This window comes from Athene cunicularia (genome assembly GCF_003259725.1).
Source record: "Athene cunicularia isolate RWA chromosome 3 unlocalized genomic scaffold, athCun1 chr3_part1, whole genome shotgun sequence".
NCBI lineage: Eukaryota > Metazoa > Chordata > Aves > Strigiformes > Strigidae > Athene > Athene cunicularia.
Window position 1 is genome coordinate 86,281,391 of NW_020799097.1, and position 9,407 is coordinate 86,290,797.

The window sequence follows — 9,407 nt, forward strand, 5'->3', positions numbered from 1 at the left end:
GCACTTGGATATGCCATCTACCCTAGGTCCCACATTCTTTGCACATGCCTCCCTTCTTGCTATGTGCTCTACCTTTTCTTATTCTATATTTTCTTATTTCTACATATTAACCTCAGCTTCACCTCTGTAATACTAAATTTTAGTTCTCTCTTCAGTCACATATCTTCAATGCGTCTTGGATGATCCACACTACATCTAAGAGGAAAACTACTTGCAAAGAAATACTATCTTAAAGATATTCTATCCTATCGTAAAGATATCCTAAAATATACAACACTAACACTCAGCCCACATGCAGTAGATATATGATACAGTATCACTTTTCAGGTAAGGCATTCTGAGCTTTTGCAGGTTTGTTCTTAATCCTGTAAATAACTACAGATGGAAAATCACTTACAAGTGTCTGTGTTTGAAAAATGGGGGTTAAAAGACTTAACCAGGGTCATAGCTGAGGTCTGGTAACAGAGAAACAATACTTAATAATTTCAATGGCAGATTCTGTCCAGTTTAGCTACAGTGGTTTAAGATCTTACTGTCCCAACAGCTGTACTGCTTAAGAAGCGACAAAATAGGATGTGTGATCACTCTCTGGGCCACAGCTTTGTTTATCAATTTGAAATATTAAATATGCTGTGCTGTGTTGAACAGCCAGGGTGAGGTGAAAGGAGGTGGAAAGAGATGTACTGGGGCATCCACACCCAGTGCCATCTGATTTTTCTGTTACAGAGAGGAAGATGCCAGCTGGCAGTGGAAGGTAAGGTCACCAAGAGACAACAGTATTGCCTCAAATCACTGCAGCAAGGTTTTGTCTTCAGGCTTCCAGATCTTGCGGTTTAGTTAAAAACTACCCTCCTTCTTGGACTCTGTGTTTGGTTGAGTTGATGTAAACTGACAGTAACTATAACTCTCAAGGTGACGACGATGTATATAGCAATGTCAATAAATACTGCTGTATCATGAAAGTGTATATATAAAACAGATAAAAGATGTGTTCTGTTCTAATGATATATTTCAATAAGCAGTTATAAGAAAACAACTATCTCACAGTGTAAGTCATACCACTTTTAGGTTTATTTACACAGCTATCCAATTACTGATGGAAAATCATGATGCCAGTGACACAGAACTAGGAAGAGGTTACTTATCTAGGGTTTACTAATATTCAGTTTCAGATGAATTATTAAACTTGTATTTCCACTTTGTAAAGTTCTGTTAGCAGCTTAAAATTTACGCATATGTTAAGCAGTCCATTTTCCCTGTTCTGCATAATCTTAGCCATAACTTCCTTAAGTGAACAGGTAATTGATCGCAGCATTCCTTATGCTGCAAATCTTTACATGTTGGAGTAATCTTACACACTGATCTGTGTATGATCAGTGTGTCTGATCAGCAACTGTCTGGTCAGCAACCGTGGCTTAAGCAGTTGTCACTCCCTACATTATGCTGTGCAAGTATTTATGTGGCTATTCAGCAAATGGGAACTCATCTCATGGAGAAATAACCTATTAGTACTTTGTTGCCTATTTGGTTTTCCTGTGTTATTTTTCAGTTTGTTTGTCATTTCCCTGGTGTGGTTCATTGCACAGCTTCATGAATGCTTAAGTGGTACAGCTTTGAATGTCCTACCCTAAGATAATTTAAATGGCTTTATCAGGATATTTAAGTACATTTTCCTGTTAGGTGTCCTTTATCTATTAGAATCAGTTTAGCATGTTGTAGTTTTCCCAGTTCCTTAAGGCTCTGCATGTGATAACTGCTTTGTCTCTCTGTCCTACAAGGCTAATGCCCTTATCATGTCTTCCTTTGCCAAACACTCACCTACCAACTACCCATTTTACTCCAATAGTACAAATGATGTAACATAATAAGGCTATATTAGTTTGACAACGATGGCCACTGTACTCTGTTGAACAGATTGAACTTCTATTTCAGAGCTGAAAAAGGGATCATATGTCCAGAACTGGTTTTTTTTGGGTTTTTTTTTTGTTTTTTTTTTGACCCCAGCTCTGTCAGCTAGTCTAATAAATGATGATGCTTCTCTTTTCAAGCCCTGCTTTTGCTTCCTCGGTGGACCTCCATGTGAGCAGAGCATGAGTGGAAGCTAGTTCAGGATGGCAGGCATCTGAGTTGGGAGAAAGCAAACCAGTGGTGAACCAAAAGCTCCTTCAACCCACTGATGGAGGACTGTGCCCAAGTCTCAGGCTGCTGCCTGGTGGCACGTCTGTGTTTCCTCGGCTCCAGTCAGCTGTTCTTACACTGTCCTTTCTGCTGCTAGCCCAGCTCACAACCTGGTAATCACAACAACAAAAGAGTATTTTTCAGCTGAAACAGTTTCCTACTCAGATCCTTTCATGGCTGTGCTCTGGGGCATGGCAGAGAAGGTGATATAAAAGCAGGTGATGTTGCTGTTTGCCCTGGCACAGTGCCACTGAAAACTCTACCAATCCAAAGTATTTGTTACTTCTCTTAGTTTGAGTCACTGTGTCTAAATGGCTCCGCAGACAAATGCTTCCTATTTCAAGATTTATGACATATCTAAATAGTTACACTGGCAAAATTTACAAGTGGAGGAGCAGTTTTGATGGCTTATTTTTCCTGTTCCCTACAGTGAAGAATACAGCAAAATGTCAACTCTTGCTGGTAAAATTGGCTGAACTTCAGCTTTTGACAGTGTAACAGTCTATTGTAGTATGAATATTTTACATTCATAGCCAACATGCAAAGTCTCTGAGCACAGATTAGATTTTCATTAATACAGTTATCTCTCCTCCGGCCACAGTGCATCAAAGTCCCCTATCCCTCATGAGGGAATCAAACAGGAGTTCCATTTCTTTCTTATTCTAAAGGTAAAGAAAATATTCCTGGGATGTGTCTTAGTTCTGTTCCTTTCCCCCCCCCTCTTAAAGTAACAAAAAATATTTTTATTTCAAAGCAACTTTCATTTTACAATAGTAAATCTATATAGGAAAATTTACAAAATATACTCTGTATAGCATCTCAAGTTAGATCAGAGTTAACATTTAAATATGGAAATTAATTTAATCTCTGCAAAGTTAAAGCTTATATTTAAGTAATAAGAAAATGTCACAAACCTGAAGCTAGCCATGCAATTAGCCCTTGGAATAAAAAACCACTGAGATGAATGAGAATTGAGGTGATGCTTATGCTGTAACACTAGTCTTAATCCTGTGCCATTTGTGTCAGTGAAGTTGAATAAATTGTGAATCAAATTAAGATTAGTCCCACAGACCTTAACCTTATTCCCATGGAAATTGTGAAGTTAACATGAGCAGGTAGCGGGGTCAGACTTGTAAAGTGAAATCCTGAACACATTAAGTTAATGGGACTTGTTATAGAATATGATTTTCTCCCTTACTGTCCTACTATAGATTTAAAAGGATAATGCTATGTAAATTCTCCAAACATTATCTTTACAAGCAGATGGTCTAGATTTTTTTTTTTTTTAATAAGTGAAAACTTGCATTCTGAAGAAAACAGAAAAATCTTAAGTGCTTAATTTGATGGGTTTTCTTATACCCAGGTTAATTTTGGGTTTGATTATCATTAACCTAGTGAGTACATCAACATCTCCATGCCCAAACAATCTTGACAGATGATCTAAAAGAAAGTAATTTTCTACTCATGAGCTAGGGTGATTTTCCTCAGTATTAAAAAGTACTATACCATTCCTTGTAAACTGATTAAGTGCCATATATGATCATTCAGATGTGTAACTTCAGTTCCTTCTCTCATTCCAAAGCTAACTACTCCTGTGTTGCAACTGACAGCTTTGTAAAATGTACCTTGGGCCAATTTACCTACTCTGTGGCCTTTATACCTTTAAATTGCATGTTATCATATAACAAAAAATGAAATAAGAGCTTTTTAAAAGGTTGCCTTCACAATACTGGTAACATAAACATAATTCCAGTGTTCAACATTCCCATTCAATTGTGATTGCTCAAATGTCAGTCCAAAATCTATGATTCTGTGTTTTTCTCATATATCTATTTTTACACAGCTTCTGGATAGCTCCATTATTAGAGGGCCTCCCTTAAATATTAAGCAATGATTAAAGAGTCCTTCACTTTTTTAAGAACACCAAAAAGAGCTTTCTGGGTTATATCGAAGGTCCATGTCTTTGAGTATCCTTTCTTCTAGTGAGGCCTAAAGCAGGTGCTCAGTGGAGAACCAGGCAAATGGATATCTTGAATACTATCTCTCTCAGCCTCCTACAAATGATTCGTGATTCGAGGACTTCCTGAGCTAGGGGCATTAAAGAGTATTTCCATGTATTCCCTACCATTCAAAGGTCTTTCTTCTTTTCTTCCTAAACATGTAAATTCGGTGATTTGATGATATGTTATTTGGGGATTTTTTGGCATGGTATTGAAACATGTGCAAATAACTTTGTCAAAAGAAACAGAGAAGGGAAGAATGGAGTTTGCATTCATGTTACCAATGCAATTGCTCTTGTTTCTTGCAAGAGCAGTTCCACTGATGACATCTTGCTGCTCCAGAAGTCCCTCCTGCCGGCTGTTGCCTTCTAGGCTCCAGAGGCATACAGGTATCTTGGATATGGAAACCAAGGTCTTAGACTAGATATTAGGAAGCATTTCTTTCCAGAAGGGGTTGTTAGGTGTTGGAATGGGCTGCCCAAGGAGGTGGTGGAGTCCCCATCCCTGGAGGTGTTTAAGAGTCGGGTCGACATAGCGCTGAGGGATATGGTGTAGTTGGGAACTGTCAGTGTTAGGTTAATGGTTGGACTGGATGATCTTCAAGGTCTTTTCCAACCTAGATGATTCTGTGATTCATCTGAGGAAGCAGGCTTTCTTTACCAGTATGGGGCCCTTGAACTTGGCTCGGTGTTCAGTGGCGAGCCCCCGCTGCCTGTGGAGCATTGGGAGAAGTACTCATGGCAACCCGTGTTGCTAGGCAGATGGATGATTGTGTTTTGTTCCTGCCACCGTGTTCTCGGGGATCCTGGCTTCACTTCTAGATATAATTAATGGTAATAAAGTCTGAAGGTTAAAATATGTGGATCTCTAGGGCCATTTCTATGCCTGGGTGGGATGGGGAACAATATCCTGGCACTTACATATATAAAAGCCAGAGCTTTTTTTCTCCTGTAGCTTTTTAGGCATAGTCCCAGAGGCCGAGCACTGCTAGTAGCTCCTTGACATTGAGGAATATTGCTGAGGGAAAAAAATGCTTCATTTTTCCTAGTAACTCAATTTTAATGCACATTCAGTCACTTTTCCTCAAATGCAGCTTTGTTGAAGCTCGACAGGAGCAGCTAAAGATCCATAGGGTCATAGCTGTGTATGAGCAGAGAGATATATGCCAGTACAGTTCCAAAGCCATCCTGTGGACTGAGAAGGATTTGAGATGCTGCTATTATAAGCGGCCTTCAAAACTATTTTTTCCCTTTCCTTCCTTCCTTTTGGAAGTTTTACTTGCAGACTCAGCCAACCACTGAGCCTTCTCCCTCTAAAAGAACATATCACCCTTTCTGCCTTCCTCCCTGTTTCTCCCTCATGTCTAACTGTATGGTCCAACTTCCTGGCTGTGCTGATTCAGATGGTTGTCAAACCCTTTACCAAATTTCTTCATATGGCAGAAAACTATTCACTTTGTGATGGATTTTTTTTTACTACTTCATTGACTCATACCTGCTCTCAATGAATGGCAGAGCCAGCACAAGGCAGCAGAGCGTGCAGCCAGCAGTAGAAAGGAAGGGCAAGGCTTGAAGAAAGAGTTGGATCCTCCCCTTTCAGCATCAGTGAACTCCACATGTCTCAAGGAATCATACCCTGACATTTTATTTAGGACAGCAGACTTTGGGCTTCTAGATTTATTACCTGTATGAACAATAAAGGAACTCCCTTGCCAATTTATGTGCTTTTTGCTGTTCTGTAGGTCAGAGCAGGAAGACTTTCATTTTTCAAAAAGAAAACAAAATGATGACAGATAAGGTTAATATGAAAACACCAGCAGCCTGAAAGAGGTCAGTGGTAGAGCAAATAATGGCGGGCATGTCTATTTGTCTGTCTCTATGAGCTTTGTTAGGCTTCTCTTCAGCTGGTCCGAGCATAGAATCAAAGCCTGCGGTAACAGAACAAGCCAGAAGAGAAGCTCTCTTCCCTCCCACACATCAGAGAACGAGATAGCTGCTCTCGGTGTAATTTACCCAAAATCTGAAGAGAAAGATACAGCATAGACAAGGAATGATAGAGTCTTTTCCTCATTTTTATCTGGTTGCTGTGTATCATTTGGGTGAACAGATAATCTTTAGATAATACTCCGTTATGAAGAAGCTGTTTCTGAGTCACTCAGATCAGCTGCTGATCCCAGAGGAAGAGTGGAATGAAGATGCCAAATGCACTTGGGTCATTTGTGTTATATTGGTGAACAAGGGTACTGCAACGTAAAAACACCTCTCGAGTGGTAGGGCTGAACCCATTTAGCTACAGAGGAGTTATAGGCAAGACTCCTGTCACAGAACCATAGCTATTAATTTTCTTTCTTCGTGAAGGACAACTGAATACTCTTTTTTGTGCCTTCAATTATATAGTTCCCAAGGACTCACAGAGGGAGTTCTATAGTAAAGGTCTTCAGCAAGTGTTTGGAGCAAAGATGTTTCCAAACGCTGCAACCCTGAAGCCATGGTGGGACGCTGCTTTGTTGGACATCATTATACCTCCTTGAACTGCTTTATCTTTTGCATCACTTCTCCCGTTTTAGAGCTGTTTTTTACCGCTGAACAAAATTTCTGAACATATGCATGAAAAATAGACAAAATGTGTTATAGGACCCCAATAGCTGAGAGGAATGTATGTGATGAAATTAGGTGCAGAGGCAAGGGTACCTTACTTCTATTAGACTTCAGTGGATTCAGGCTTTATATCAACAATGCTCGTTTCTTCCATATTTTCACTGAGATATTTTCTGACATTTTTTAAATGAAAAATTACAAGTTTAAAAGGGTATGTTCTCTTCAGAGGAGCTCTTTAAAGATCTTGCATGCAGCAGCTGATATTTCAAGCTGTTGAATTAGTAGTTCTGGGTTTCCTTTTGTACTTGTCTGTGCCAAAATGCGATTAGTTGTTTCAGCCCACTCATACCCTTGGTTTGAGATGTCTGTGCATTAAGTTAGAAGGGAAACAGTCATGTGGTTCAGGTCCAATATTTGATCTGCATTATAATTGTTAACATTTTTTTCCTACATAGATTTTTCAAGATATGTTGCCAGGAAATTTTAAAGCAGTGAGTTCTCGTTTTGAAGTGCTTTCTCATTCCATATTTTGTTCTGCTCCTGGAGACAGGCAAGACACCAAAGCCCTGTGTGTCAGGAATTGGGGAAAGAAGGGGAAACAGGTGCTGGCACTTGGCTGCAAGCTACTGAAAGCAAAAGGAAACTCCAGGCTGGAGAAGATGATGTAAGTGAAGCACTTTGATTTACAGTAATTGTCCTGAGTGGAATCTCAACATGGGCAGGACAGTGCAAAATACTGTTTGCTGAAATTACTATTAGCTGTAAGTCACAGAAGATTCTGCAGCTAGGCTAAAGGTATCAAACATAAGGTACAAACAACCAGGATTTGACCAATACTTTTATATACTCAGAACATTCCTCTCTTCAAGCAACAATTTTTAGCAGCTCCTGAGGGCTGGAGGCAGCTGCTACAATGGGACATAGACATTGTGGCATACACAACATGTCGTAGATGTTGGGTACTTCATGATTTCCCCTTTCTTGACTGGATTTTACTCACTGCTTTTGTTACCATCCCTCCTGGAGAAAACAAAGACAAGTGTGATTGAATAGGAAAGGGTGGTGAGGAAAGCCAAGCGCAAGCTCTGGTGAAATTGGTGGGAAGATGTTAAAGGTAGTGGCCTGAGTGGAGTTACTCTCTTATCATGTCACATTTGCAGTGACTCACTTCAGTTCAAAGGCTACTGTAAATCCACAAGAATCTCAATAAATTTGCACAATATGCAATATTTGTATCTATTTTAAAGCTGAATGTTGTTAATATTTTGGGTATGGATTTGGCATGAAAACCTGAGTGACTAGAAGAGGGTTTTTTTAAGGCTTTTATTAGGGAAATGTGGTAAACACTGTGAGTTAGTGTAAAATTTGTAGAAGAGCTGTAAATGTCCTATGATTAATCAGGTAATCTGGAAATCTTCAGTTTCAAACATGTGACTGATCCACCACCATAGATCTACAACCAGGAAAGACAAAAGATTTTCTGTCTTCACCTGCCATGCTGTTCTCACCAAAACTTCTGTTATCAGTTTGAGAGGAAACAAACCTGTGCTACTACTGTAGTCAGTCATGTAATTTGAAATATTTAGTTACTTTAATAACTGCTCAAGTCTGTAGAAAACCTTTCAGAGGGATCTGCTTTGTTAGCATAATCAGCCGTTTTCCCAACAGAGTAAAGGATGTATTCTCTTGGGTATCTATTATACCCTCCCTACTTTGAGCCACATTCAATAAAAACACAGAAATAAGTGGCTGGAAGGCAAACAGCAAATGTTAAAATGTTATAAAAAAGTGATTCTTTTAAAGGGTTCAATGTGGTTTTTGAATTTCAGGCTTTCATGAATACTGAGCACATCGTAACTGTTTGAGAGGTGGAGATGAGCGTGTGAGGACGAGTCATCCACACGGGCTTTGCAAAAATTTAACATCTGACAAACAAGCACCTGCTGTGGTGAGGACAAGGTTTTAGTTCTAGGAATTTCATAAATATTTATTTTCTATGAATATATGGTTGCATCTTGCCAGAATATTAATATTTATATTTTCTCTACTTTCACAGTTGTTTTAGAGTCAGAAGAACCAAGCATCGCAAGCAAGTCTGCTAAAACACACGGCTAAATTTAAACTGCAGTGTTTTATTTAATATCGCTAAGACAGAATATTTTAGCTGTTTCGGCGCGGTGATATTTAGAATAAAATGTTCTTTCACTTTCTGAAGCTCAGATACACGGAAATCTCTGCAATTGCTGGGAAAACTCTATTTTTAAGAGAAACGGAGTAGTGTGAAGTGGCCGCTGAAGGGGCCGCCCGGGGCCCTGGCTGCAGGAGGGCGGTGTGGGCAGCCTGCCGTGCCGGCCCCACCTCACAGGCCAGAGGCGGGTTTGGGTCACCTAAAAATGGGCATCTCGGTAGCACGACGGGGAGCGATGCCCACAGCCCCAGCGTGGAGTGGCGCTGGGACCCAAATCTGGGGCTTGATCGGCGTTTGGGGGGGACTGCGGCCGTGGCTCCCTGCCGGGTGCAGGACTGGAGGCCGGCACGCAGGGCCTCCAGCGGCCTGCTGCCATCCTCTTGCACCGGCTTGGCACGTTAGCTAGCAGGCTGCGAAGGCCGCGAGCGAAGAGCTCTCCAGGGC